Raw genomic sequence first — 14,473 nt, forward strand, 5'->3', positions numbered from 1 at the left:
ACTGGTTTTTATTTCCTGACTTTATTTCTTCATGAATCTCTCCACTTTGTTTGAAACTCCGCTTTCAGATCACCTCCCCAAACTTCCTTACTTCCTATAACCTCTATTAAAAATGTAATAATTCCTGGGACTCCCTGGTGGTCCAGAAGTTAACACTTCCAATGCAGGGGGTGTGGGTTCAGTCCCTGGTGGGGGAGTTAAGATGCCTCATATGTCATGGCCAAAAAACCAAAACATAAAACAGAAGCAATATTGTAACAAATTCAATAAAGAATTTTAAAATGGTCCATATAAAAAAATTTTTTAATAAATTTTCCTAATTGATAGGTTTTATTTTTATTTTGGAAATTTAAAAATATATTGTAAAATATAAGGAGGAAAATAGCACTCATCAATGTAGGCTCCCAGTGACAACATTCTTTCTAGTTTATTAACTTCTTGATCGTTGCATTAATCTTTTAGTTTTGTAGTTTCAAACATTATGAGTATTTCAAGCGTCTTTACATGATCCTGATTCCATTTTTTCAGCAATATTTTTCTTCTTTATTTGTAATTTATTTTTTCTATATTATTACTTCTTTGAGCCTGTTATTCCCTCTTTTAAAAATCCTTCTATTGTTCAACTATGTCTTCCTTAAGTTTATTTTCTGGATTCATATTTCTATTAACCTGTTCTGTAATGTGAAACATTTATTCCCACTTTTTTGACCTCTGTGTTTTTCTTCTAGATGAAATAGAAGAAATGAATCCTCCCTTCCTCCCTTTCTACAATCCTTCCTTCCTAACCCTAACCCCCCTCCCTTCCTTCACCCTTTCTCCTTTTTTATCCTGCAGTAATTTGCTGAGTTTAATGCCATTTCTTTTTATATTACTCATTGTATATTATTCTAAGATGAAGCAGTCATCTAGTTGCATCTGAGAACTGTGTTTTCCTTTAAACTACTGTGTCAGGGAGGAATAATTTTGTATCCTATTCAATTGTCTGATGCTCAAGGGCAGGATAGAGTTGGATTGAGATTGTCTTAGACTTTCTATGATAGTTGGGATCTTTCCTTCTTCAGAGATTGAGTCTCAGAGAACTGTACACTTCATCTTTGGTTAAAAAATCCTATGTTGGATAATTCTGGACTTTGACTTATTTCTTCAGTTTAGTGCAGACCAAGGAGATTTCATATATCTGTCAACTGTATTTTTCCTTTCTCTGTTTCACTGATTTTCCTCCTATTATGTCCTTATTTAACCATTGGAGTAGATTGTTGGTTTTTTCCACTCTGAATGCCTCTTTTCAATGACTTTGCTGCTCAATCCTTTGAATGTGGGCTAGACTTGTGACTTATTTTGACCAACCGAATGTGGCAGAAGTGATTTTTTTCCACTAATGAGGTTGTCCACTGATGTGGTCACCATGTGGCTTATGGTTTCAGCTCTGAAAATGCTCCTACCACCATGTAAGGAGGTCAGTGCTTAACTTTTAAGTGATGAAAGACTATGTAGGAGAGAGGCTCAACTCACAGCCTGTTCTAAGGGCCCAAATAAGAATGTGAGGCCATCTGGTGGTCTAACTCCAGTGGAGCTGCCAGATAACTGCAGCTGTATGATCAGCCCCAAAGGAGACCATCAAAAGAAACACCCGGCTGAGCACACCCAAGGAATAATGAGAAATATTAAATCATTATTTTAAGCTACTATGTCTTAGGTTTTAATGCAAAAATGTATCATTGGGAAACTCAGCAGTGACCACCAGACTGGAAAACATCAGTTTTCATTCCAATACCAAAGAAGGGCAATGCCAAAGAATGTTAAAACTACGGTACAGTTACACTCATTTCACATGCTAGTGAGGTTATGCTCAAAATCCTTCAAGCTAGGATTCAGCAGTATGTGAACCAAGATGTTCAAGCTGGATTTCAAAGCAGAGGAACCAGATATTAAGTTGCCAACATTCATTGGATCATGGAGAAAGAAAGGGTTCCAGAAAAATATCTACTTGGGCTTCACTGACTATGCTAAAGCCTTTGACTGTGTGGATCACAACAAACTGTGGAAATCCTTAAAGAGATGGGAATACCAGACCACCTCACCTGTCTCCAGAGAAAGCTGTATGTGGTTCAAGAAGCAACAGTTAGAACCGGACATAGAACAACTGACTGGTTCAAAATTGGGAAAGGAGGCTGACAAGGCTGTATATTGTCTCCCTACTTATTTAACCTATATGCAGAGTGTGTGTGAAAGTTGCTCAGTTGTGTCCAGCTCTTTGCGACCCCATGGACTATACAGTCCATGGAATTCTCTAGGCCAGAATACTGGAGTGGGTAGCCTTTCCCTTCTCCAGGGGATCTTCCCAACTCAGGGATCTAATCCTGATCTCCTGCATTTCAGGTGGATTCTTTAACAACTGAGCCACAAGGGAAGCCCAAGAATACCGAAGTGGATAGCCTATCCCTTCTCCAGGGGATCCTCCCAACCCACGAATCGAACTGCGGTCTTCTGCATTGCAGGCGGATTCTTTACCAACTGAATTATCAGGGAAGCACGTATGCAGAGTACTTCATGAGAAATGCCAGGCTGAATGACTCACAAGCTGGAATAAAGACTGCTGGGAGAAATATCAATAACCTCAGATATGCAGATGATATACCACTCTAATGACAAGAAGTGAAGACGAAGAGTCTCTTGATGACGGTGAAAGATGAAAGTGAGAAAGCTGACTTAAAACTCAACATTCAAAAAACTAAGATCCTGGCGTCCAGTCCCATCACTTAATGGCAAATAGAAGGGGGGAAAGTGGAAGCAGTGACAGATTTTATATTCTTGGGCTTCGAAATCACTGCAGATGGTAACTGCAGCCAAGAAATTAAAAGACGCTTGCTCCTTGGAAGGAAAGCTATGACAAACCTGCTACTGCTAAGTCGCTTCAGTCGTGTCTGACTCTGTGCGACCCCATAGACGGCAGCCCACCAGGCTCCCCCATCCCCGGGATTCTCCAGGCAAGAACACTGAGGTGGGTTGCCATTTCCTTCTCCAATGCATGAAAATGAAAAGTGAAAGTGAAGTCGCTCAGTCGTGTCCGACTCTTTGCGACCCCATGGACTGCAGCCTACCAGGCTCCTCCATCCATGGGATTTTCCAGGCAAGAGTACTGGAGTGGGGTGCCATTGCCTTCTCCTGGATAGTATAAAATTGAATCTAGAAAACTGCAGCCGCTGCACTTCAGATTCCAACACTAAAGAGCAGTTCGCCCCCTGCTGGCCATATTAGAACTGTTCGGTTCAGTTCAGTCAGTCCTGTCCGACTCTGCGACCCCATGGCCTGCAGCACGCCAGGTTTCCCTGTCTTTCACCATATTCCAGAGTTTGCTCAAACTCATGTCCATTTAGAAGATGGTGTCATCCAAACATCTCATCCTCTGTCGTCCCCTTCTCCTCCCTTCTTCTCTCTTCAATCTTTCCCGGCATCAGGGTCTTTTCAAATGAGTCAGTTCTTTGCTCAGGTGGCCAAAATATTGGAGTATCAGCTTCAGCATCAGTCCTTCCAATTAATATTCAGGACTGATTCCTTTAGGATTGACTGGTTGGATCTCCTTGCAGTCCAAGGGACTCTCAGGAGCCTTCACCAACACCACAGTTCACAAGCATCCATTCTTTGGCTCTCAGCTTGCTTTATAGTCCAATTCTCACATCCATACATGACTACTGGAAAAACCATAGCTTTGACTAGATGGACCTTTGTTGGCAAAGTAGTGTCATGGAATAAGCTGGACATGGAATAAGCTGGTCATGGAATAAACACGTTCCATTTAAGATTTGTTGTTCAGTTGCTCAAGCCTGTCCGACTCTTTTGTGACCCCCATGGACTGTAGCCCACCAGGCTACTCTGTTCATGAGATTTCCCAGCAAGAATACTGGAGTGGATTGGCATTCCCTCTTCCAGGGAACCTTCCTCACCCAGGGATTGAACTTATTTCTCCTGAATTGCAGGCAGATTCTTTACTGCTGAGCCACCAGGAAAGTTCCATGTAAGATTGCTGCTGCTGCCAAGTCGCTTCAGTCGTGTCCGACTCTGTGTGACCCCATAGACTGCAGCCCACCAGGCTCCCCCATCCCTGGGATTCTCCTGGCAAGAACACTGGAGTGGGTTGACATTTCCTTCTCCAATGCATGAAAGTGAAAAGTGAAAGTGAAGCTGCTCAGTCCTGTCCAAATCTTAGTGACCCCACGGACTGCAGCCTACCAGGCTCCTCTGTCCATGGGATTTTCCAGGCAAGAGTACTGGAGTGGGGTGCCATTGCCTTCTCCCCATGTAAGATTAAGTGCTTTTATTTACCAAAATATTTTCTATAGAGACACTAAACTCCTAGAGCCATTATCTATAATTATTCACTTATCATTTTTCCATTTCTTAAAATGAATGCACAGTTCATTTGGGTATAGCTCACTCATCCTCCAACTTTCAGTTAACCCGAGCAGGTGCCAGGAGCTGTGCTAAACAGTTTTCAAAGATGACATTGGTGTGGATCTAAGTTTGGCATCTAATAGAGTAACATATGAAGAAGACACAACTGAAGCGACTTAGCAGCAGCAGAAGCAGATTAACATAGACGTGTAAATTATTAAATGAAATTTAATGTTCATTGAGCCTAGAAAACTGCAGCCGCTGCACTTGTTAGATTCCAGCACTAGAAAGCAGTTAAAGTTTACATCAAAAAGCAGTTGAGTTTGCATCAGTAAAGTGTTATCAATGTGATGGAAGTGGTCTGTGTACTAGCGAATAAGAATGAGGACATAAAGGAGGCAGTAAAGAGGTTCAGCAGAAGTGCAATTAGTAAATTGGATTCCTATCCTTAGAATTCTCTAAGACGAAGTGATATGATCGTACAGATATATTAGTTATATATTTTAATATATTCTCCATTTTTTCTCTAGTTGAATTTTTTTAAGAACAGTTTTTTACTCAGAAATAATTACAGAGTCACAGGAAGTTGCATAAGCAGTATAGCTAGTCCCCTGCCTCTATCACCGTTTTCCCAGTGATTGTGGCTCCAAAACAGGAAGCTGATAATGATATAAAGTGTGTGCATAGTTCTGTGTCAGTTTATCATATGTTTAGATTTGGTAAGCACCACTGGAGAAGGAAATGGCAACCCACTCCAGTACTCTTGTCTGGAAAATCCCGTGGATGGAGGAGCCTGGTAAGCTACAGTCCATGGGGTCGGAAAGAGTCGGACACGACTGAGCGACTTCACTTCACTTCTTCACTTCACGGCAATCAAGATAGGGAAGTATTCCATCACCACAGACCTCCCAGCGCAGTATATTCTCAGAGAGTCACCCCCACCTCCTCCAGCATCCCTAACACCTGACATTGTTAATCTGTAAAAGATGGCACTGTCCCCTACATAATGTCTAATAGCGAGACACAGACACATAAATCATGGAAATCAAATGAAGGAAATATACTAAGGTATTTTGTCATTTCAAGAATGTTATAAATGAATTCATATAGTATGTAATTTTTTGATGTTACTTTTTTTCCCCACGCAGTACAATATCCTTGGGGTCCATCCAAGTTGTTCAAGTTGTTGCATAAATCACTAGTTTGTCCTTTTTAATTGATAACTGGTGTTCTTATTATGAATGTTCAAGAGTCTACTTACTCATCTATTATAGGACATTTGGTTATTTCCAATTTTTAGTTAGTACATGTAAAACTGCTATGAAGAATCATGCGTGGGTTTTTGTTTAGACATAAGTTTTGATTTCTCTGGGATAAATTTCCAGGAAGACAATTATTGGATTATATTGTAAGTGTATGTTTAGTGGTTTTTTTGTTTGTTTTGAGAAATTGCCAAACTATTTTCCAGGGTGGCCATACCATTTTACATCACCACCTGTGACGTATGAAAGATCCAGTTTTCCTTCATCCTTGCCATAATCTGGGTGTTAATACTTCATTTGTCCTGTTTTGACAGGTGTGCAATATCTCATAGTGATCTTATTTTGCATTTCCTTATTTGCTAATATGTTTAATATGTTTTAATGTCTTTATTTGCCACCTGTAAGTCCTCTAGTGCAATATCCTTCATGTCTTTTGTTTATTTTTTGATTGAATGGTTTTTTTTTTTTTTTTTACTATTGTATTTTGAGAATTCCTTTAACATTCTGGATATGAATTCTTCATCAGATATGTAGGCTTGGAAATATTTTCTCTCAGTCTGTAGATTGTCTTTTCCACTTCTTAACAGGGATTTGTTAAGAACTTTTGATGCATTTACTTAGCAAAATTAAAATGCCTTTAATTTCAATGTAGTCTGATTTATCCTGTTTTTTGTTTAATGAATCATGCTTTTGGTGTCAAGTCTAAGACCCCTTCACGAAACATTTAGGTCCTGAAGATTTTCTCCTGTGATTTCTTTGAAAAAGCATTACCATTTCATGTTTTACATATAAACCTATGATCCAAAACTTTGAATTAATTTTTATACAAAATGTGAGTTTAGGTTAGGGTTAATATTTTTACCTACAAGTATTCAGTTGCTCCAGCATTATATGTTGAAAAGTGTATCCTTCTTCCATTGCATCCCCTTCATACCTTTGTCAAAAACCAATCCGGTGGATCTTTATGGCTCTATTTCTGGGTTCTCTGTTCTCTTCCATTGATCTAGGTGTCTATCTCTGCATCAACACAGCACAGTCTGTTTACCGAACCTATACAGTAAGACTTAAAATCAGGGAGGGTGAGTCCTCCCATGTGATTATATTTTTTCTTCAAAATTGTTTTAACTACCCTAATTACTTTACTTTTCCAAATCATTTTAAAATAACCTTGACCTTACCAATAAAATATCTTCTGGAACTTTTACAGAAATTGCAATGAATGTATGGTAGCACTAGTGTTAAAGAACCTGTCTACCAATGCAGGAGACATAAGAGATGCAGGTTTGATTCCTGGGTCAGGACGATCCCTGGAGTATGAGATGGCCACCTGCTCCAATATTCTTGGCTGGAAAAGTCTATAGACAGAGGAGCCTGGTGGGTTACAGTCCATGGGATTACAAAGAATAGGAGGCGACTGAACACACACACACACACACACACACACACACACACACACACACAAATCAATCTGGAGAGAATTGACATATTTTCCAATCCATGACCACAATATGCCTCTTCATTTATTTACATCTTCTGGGTTTTTGTTTTTACTTATATTTTCGTTTCATCATGTCCCTTGTAGCTCATTCAATAAAGAATCTGCCTGCAGTGCAGAAGACCTCAGTTCAATCCCTGGGTTGGGAAGATCCCCTGGAGAAGGGAATGGCAACCCACTTCAGTATCCCTGCCTGGAAAATCTCATGAACAGAGGAGCCTGGTAGGCTGCAGTCCGTGGGGTCGCAAAGAGTCGGGCACGACTGAGCATCTACCACTTACTTATTAGATTTACACTCAGATTTTTTTCCTGCCATCTGTAAATAGTATTGTATTTAAGATTTTGATCTACAAATGTTCATTGCTAATGTATAGAAATACAACTCATTTTTGTATGCTGATCCTGTATCATGCAATTTTTCTGAACTCTTTTACTAGTTCTAGGATTTTTTCAAATAGATTTCTTAGAATTTTTTATGTAGATAATCATACCATCTATAAATGAGAACAGTTATATTTCTTCCTTTCCAACCTATATTCCTTTTAATTTCCTTTTTTGCTTTATTTCTCTGACTAGAACTTACAGTATTATGTTGAATAGCAGTGGTGAATGGGTGTCCTTACCTTGTTCCCAATTCTAACAAGGAAACATTATTTTTTCATCCTTAAAAATAATGCTAACTGTAGGTTTTTTGACAAATATTGGTTGATAGAAATGCCATTTTGTTTAATTTTTCTCAGTCAAATTAAATCTGAACCTTAGTTGCTATGTTTATGATGAGGATCCATTTTGTGTGTGTGTAAAAACAGTAGGTTTATATAAAACAATTAGAAAAATAATAAACAATACTGTTATGAAGAATTTTCCTCTACTCTTCAAAGTTTCTTTCAGCTCATCTAATAGTCAAATTGACATGAAACTTAAACAGATAAACAGGAGAAAAAGTGGAAAGTGAAGTAGCTCAGTTGTGTCCTACTCTTTGTTGACCCCGTGGACTATAGCCTACCAGGTTCCTCCATCCATGGGATCTTCCAGGCAAGAGTACTGGAGTGGGTTGCCATTTTCTTCTCCAGGGGATCTTCCCGACCCAGGGATTAAACCCAGGTCTCCCACATTGTAGGCAGATGTTTCAGCATCTGAGCCACCAGGGAAGTCCTAAAATAGGAGAAAAGCAAAATTTAATTTTGAACTTATGGGGGCTCCACGAACATGAGCAATTCAAAGACAGAAAGGTAAAATGAAATCTGTATGCCATTCCGAGTTAGGGGTAAGGGCCTTCCAAGGACAGGAAGGTCATTACAGGACAATAAGAAGAGCAGATGTTGGGTAATTGGATGTTTGCCCTGCCACATAGATGGGCCACTTAAATAAAATTGATCCCTGGCAATAATTCTAATTCTGATAAAGACTCCTAATTTAAATTCTTCTAACCTACATAAGGGGCAAAATTTCTCTTGAATCCATAGAGTCTCCATCACTTTTAGTACAAAATAATCTACCCACCAGAGTGGGGGGATTCATTGTGAGGAGAGTCATTCTGGACCCCTTCAGTACAAAGAAAACACTCTTGTGTGTTTTAATATAGTGAGTATATGAAAAGTCATTTAGTGACTATATGAAAAGTAGTGATCACATTAACAATTACTTGACCAATTGCTTTAAAAATATCTTTTGTATTTTCTCTCAGTTATTGTTTTTCTTCTTATCACGAAGTCTTCATCCTTATGAATTAAAGTAAGAAAAAAAACCAAATCACCAACTACATTTGGCCCTTGCCATTGTGTTTATGTAGAATTGACAAGCTGTAATCACTTTGCCAAAAAAAAAAAAAAAAAAAAGAGGTGACTCTCATTTTATTGATAGGATGAAGTGGAAAATCAAAACCTTTAAAATATTATTAGATCTCTTAGTCAAAGAGAGTGAAATATCATCATAGGATCTCTTCACTTTAGGAAATATTAGGGGCATAGGATGCACATGAACTAGGTATACAGATGCCATGGGAATTCCTTGGGGAGCATTGCCTGGCATTTTGAGTATCCGTAAGAGCACTGAACACTGAGAGGAGCTGTTCGCAAGAGTATCCTAAAGACTTGCCTTCTCCAGTATCACAAGAGTCACTGAAGTCTTGATCAATCAGTGGAGACCTTCCCCAGGCAAGTGGAAGCTCTCAAAAGGGCTAGGGGTGGCTGCCGATTCCATTGGCACATTTCTCGGAACGGTTTCTACTATTTTTTTCTACTGGTGTTTGCTTTAACAACAACAGTGATAAACACAGGACAAACAGCCCAGAAACGATAGCTGCTGCTGCTGCGGCTAAGTCACTTCAGTCGTGTCCGACTCTGTGCAACCCCATAGACAGCAGCCCACAAGGCTCCACTCCAGAAACGATAGCTACATAGAGTTTATTTGGTTCTTGCTATACAATTTGCCCATCAGCAGTGCTTCTCTTCGGAGAAGGCGATGGCACCCCACTCCAGTACTCTTGCCTGGAAAATCCCATGGACGGAGGAGCCTGGTAGGCAGCAGTCCATGGGGTCGCTAAGAGTCGGACACGACTGAGCTACTTCACGTTCACTTTTCACTTTCATGCATTGGAGAAGGAAATGTCAACCCACTCCAGTGTTCTTGCCTGGAGAATCCCAGAGACGGGGGAGCCTGATGGGCTGCCGTCTATGGGGTCACACACAGTAGGACACGACTGAAGTGACTTAGCAGTAGCAGCAGTGCTTATCTTTAACCAGCAGGTGGCGGTAAGTGATTATGAGAAATACTATAATCGCCCTGAAGAACCTAGAAGATTGCCTTAGGCTGTTTGGAAAAGTAATTCTAAGGATGTATTGGACATCATGTTTTTCTGAAGTTATCTTTTAATTTGAATATTTCCTGAAATATTTTTATTTGGTTCCTCTAAACTAGTGAGGTGGTACCTTTAAAGCATAAAGCAGATTTTCAGCTGAGCTACTTTAGTTGAAGAGGGGAATGAAGCTACTCTCCCCTAGATACAGCAAAACTTTGGGGCTTCGAAGACCCTGCTTTGGCTCAGCTTCTCATTGGAACAACTGACCAGTAATTCCTTTTTTTTTTTTTGAGTTTTTTTCAGATTTACTGAAGTGTGATTGCCAAATAAAATTGTAATATATTTAAAGTACACAGTGTGATAATTTGATATCCTGGTGGCTCAGTGGTAAAGAATCTGCCTGCCAATGTAGGAGATCCAGGTTTGATTCTTGGGTTGGGAAGATCCCCTGGAGAAGGAAATGGCAACCCACTCCAGTATTCTTTTATTTTTTTTTAGTTTAAATTTGTTTATTTTAATTGGAGACTAATTACTTTACAATAATGTATTGGTTTTGCCATACATTGACATGAATCCGCCACAGGTGTACACGTGTTGCCCATCATGAACCCCCCTCCTGCCTCCCTCCCCATATCATCCCTCTGGGTCATCCCAGTGCACCAGCCCTGAGCATCCTGTATCATGCATCAAACCTGGACTGGTGATTCATTTCACATATGATAATATACATGTTTCAATGCCATTCTCCCAAATCATCCCACCCTCACCCTCTCCCACAGAGTCCAAAAGACTGTTCTATACATCTGTATCTCTTTTGCTGTCTTGCATACAGGGTTGTCATTACCATATTTCTAAATTCCATATCTATATGCATTAGTATACTATATTGGTGTTTTTCTTTCTGGCTTAGTTCACTCTGTATAATAGGCTCCAGTTTCATCCACCTCACTAGAACTGATTCAAATGTATTCTTTTTAATGGCTGAGTAATACTCCATTGTGTATATGTACCACAGCTTTCTTATCCATTTGTCTGCTGATGGGCATCTAGGTTGCTTCCATGTCCTGGCTATTATAAACAGTGCTGCGATGAACATTGGGGTACATGTGTCTCTTTCCCTTCTGGTTTCCTCAGTGTGTATGCCCAGCAGTGGGATTGCTGGGTCATAAGGCAGTTCTATTTCCAGTTTTCTAAGGAATTTCCACACTGTTCTCCATAGTGGCTGTACTAGTTTGCATTCCCACCAACAGTGTAAGAGGGTTCCCTTTTCTCCACACCCTTTCTAGCATTTATTGCTTGTAGACTTTTGGATCACAGCCATTCTGACTGGTGTGAAATGGTACCTCATTGTGGTTTTGATTTGCATTTCTCTGATAATGAGTGATGTTGAGCCTCTTTTCATGTGTGTGTTAGCCATCTGTATGTCTTTTTTGGAGAAATGTCTGTTTAGTTCTTTGGCCCATTTTTTGATTGGGTGTTTATTTTTCTGGAATTGAGCTGCAGGAGTTGCTTGTGTATTTTTGAGATTAATTCTTTGTCCATTGCTTAGTTTGCTATTATTTTCTCCCATTCTGAAGGCTGTCTTTTCACCTTGCTTATAGTTCACTTTGTTTTGCAGAAAGTTTTAATTTTATTAGGTCCCATTTATTTATTTTTGCTTTTGTTTCCAATATTCTGGGAGGTGGGTCATAGAGGATCCTGCTGTGATTTATGTCGGAGAGTGTTTTGCCTATGTTCTCCTCTAGGAGTTTTATCGTTTCTGATCTTATGTTTAGAACTTTAATCCATTTTGAGTTTATTTTTGTGTATGGACTGTGGCTCAGATCATGAACTCCTTATTGCCAAATTCAGACTTAAATTGAAGAAAGTAGGGAAAACCACTAGACCATTCAGATATGACCTAAATCAAATCACTTATGATTCTACAGTAGAAGTGAGAAATAGATTTAAGGGACTAGATCTGATAGATAGAGTACCTGATGAACTATGGACGGAGGTTCATGACATTGTACAGGAGACAGGGATCAACACCATCCCCATGGAAAGGACATGCAAAAAAGCAAAATGGCTGTCTGAAGAGGTCTTACAAATAGCTCTGAAAAGAAGAGACGTGAAAACCAAAGGAGGAAAGGAAAGATTTAAGCATCTGCAGAGTTCCAAAGAATAGCAAGAAGAGATAAGAAAGCCTTCCTCAGTGATCAATGCAAAGAAATAGAGGAAAATAACAGAATGGGAAAGACTAGAGATCTCTTCAAGAAAATTAGAGATGCCAAGGGACTATTTCATGCAAAGATGGGCTCGATAAAGGACAGAAATGGTATGGACCTAACAGCAGCAGCAGATATTAAGAAGAGGTGGCAAGAATACACAGAAGAACTGTACAAGAAAGATCTTCACAACCAAGATAATCACGATGGTGTGATCACTGACCTAGAGCCAGACCTCCAGGAATGTGAAGTCAAGTGGGCCTTAGAAAGCATCACTATGAACAAAGCTAGTGGAGGGGATGGAATTCCAGTTGAGCTATTTCAAATCCTGAAAGATGATGCTGTGAAAGTGCTACACTCAATATGCCAGCAAATTTGGAAAACTCAGCAGTGGCCACAGGACTGGAAAAGGTCAGTTTTCATTCCAATCCCAAAGAAAGGCAATGCCAAAGAATGCTCAAACTACCACACAATTGCACTCATCTGACATGCTAGTTAAGTAATACTCAAAATTCTCCAAGCCAGGCTTCAGCAGTATGTGAACCGTGAACTTCCAGATGTTCAAGCTGGTTTTAGAAAAGGCAGAGGAACCAGAGATCAAATTGCCAACATCCTCTGGATCATCAAAAAAGCAAGAAAGTTCCAAAAAACATCTATATCCGCTTTATTGACTATGCCAAAACCTTTGACTGTATGGGTCACAATAAACTGTGGAAAATTCTTCAAGAGATGGGAATACCAGACCACCTGACCTGCCTCTTGAGAAACCTATATGCGGGTCAGGAAGCAACAGTTAGAACTGGACATGGAACAACAGACTGGTTCCAAATAGGAAAAGGAGTATGTCAAGGCTGTATATTGTCACCCTGCTTATTTAACTTCTCTGCAGAGTACATCATGAGAAACGCTGGACTGGAAGAAGCACAAGCTGGAATCAACATTGCTGGGAAAAACATCAATAACCTCAGATATGCAGATGACACCACCCTTATGGCAGAAAGTGAAAAGAAACTAAAAAGCTTCTTGATGAAAGTGAAAGAGGAGAGTGAAAAAGTTGGCTTAAAGCTCAACGTTCAGAAAACGAAGATCATGGCATCTGGTCCCATCACTTCATGGTAAATAGATGGGGAAACAGTGTCAGACTTTATTTTTTGGGGCTCCAAAATCATTGCAGATGGTGATAGCAGCCATGAAATTAAAAGACGCTTACTCCTTGGAAGGAAAGTTATGACCAACCTAGATAGCATATTCAAAAGCAGAGGCATTACTTTGCCAACAAAGGTCTGTCTAGTCAAGGCTATGTTTTTTCCAGTAGTCATGTATGGATGTGAGAGCTGGACTGTGAAGAAAGCTGAGTGCCGAAGAACTGATGCTTTTGAACTGTGTTGTTGGAGAAGACTCTTGAGAGTCCCTTGGACTGCAAGGAGATCCAATCAGTCCATTCTAAAGTATATCAATCCTGTGTATTCTTTGGAAGGACTGATGCTAAAGCTGAAACTCCAATACTTTGGCCACCTCATGTGAAGAGTTGACTCATTGGAAAAGACTCTGATGCTGGGAGGGATTGGGGGCAGGAGGAGAAGGGGACGACAGAGGATGAGATGGCTGGATGGCATCACGGACTCGATGGACTTAAGTTTGGGTGAACTCCAGGAGTTGGTGATGGACAGGGAGGCCTGGCGTGCTGTGATTCATGGGGTCGCAAAGCGTCAGACACGACTGAGCGACTGAACTGAACTGAACTGGGGTTTTTCACCTTGGGTTTATCCTGTTTGGGACTCTCTGGGTTTCTTGGACTTGGGTGATTATTTCCTTCCCCATTTTAGGGAAGTTTTCACCTATTATCTCCTGAAGTATTTTCTCATGGTCTTTCTTTTTGTCTTCTTCTTCTGGGACTCCTATGATTCGAATGTTGGGGCATTTAACATTGTCCCAGAGGTCTCTGAGATTGACCTCATTTCTCTTAATTCGTTTTTCTTTTTTCCTGTGTTTCATTTATTTCTACCATTCTATCTTCCACCTCACTTATCCTATCTTCTGCCTCCATTATTCTACTGTTGTTTCCCTCCAGAGTGTTTTTAATCTCATTTATTGCATTATTTATTATATATTGACTCTTTTTTATTTCTTCTAGGTCCATGTTAAACCTTTCTTTCATCTTCTCAATCCTTGTCTCCAGGCTGTTTATCTGTAACTCCATTTTGTTTTCAAGAATTTGGATCATTTTCACTATCATTATTCAGAATTCTTTGTCAGGTAGATTCCCTATCTCTTCCTCTTTTGTTTGGTTTGGTGGGCATTTATCATGTTCCTTTAC

This window comes from Bubalus kerabau, chromosome 9 (assembly GCF_029407905.1).
Source record: "Bubalus kerabau isolate K-KA32 ecotype Philippines breed swamp buffalo chromosome 9, PCC_UOA_SB_1v2, whole genome shotgun sequence".
Classification (NCBI taxonomy): Eukaryota; Metazoa; Chordata; class Mammalia; order Artiodactyla; family Bovidae; genus Bubalus; species Bubalus kerabau.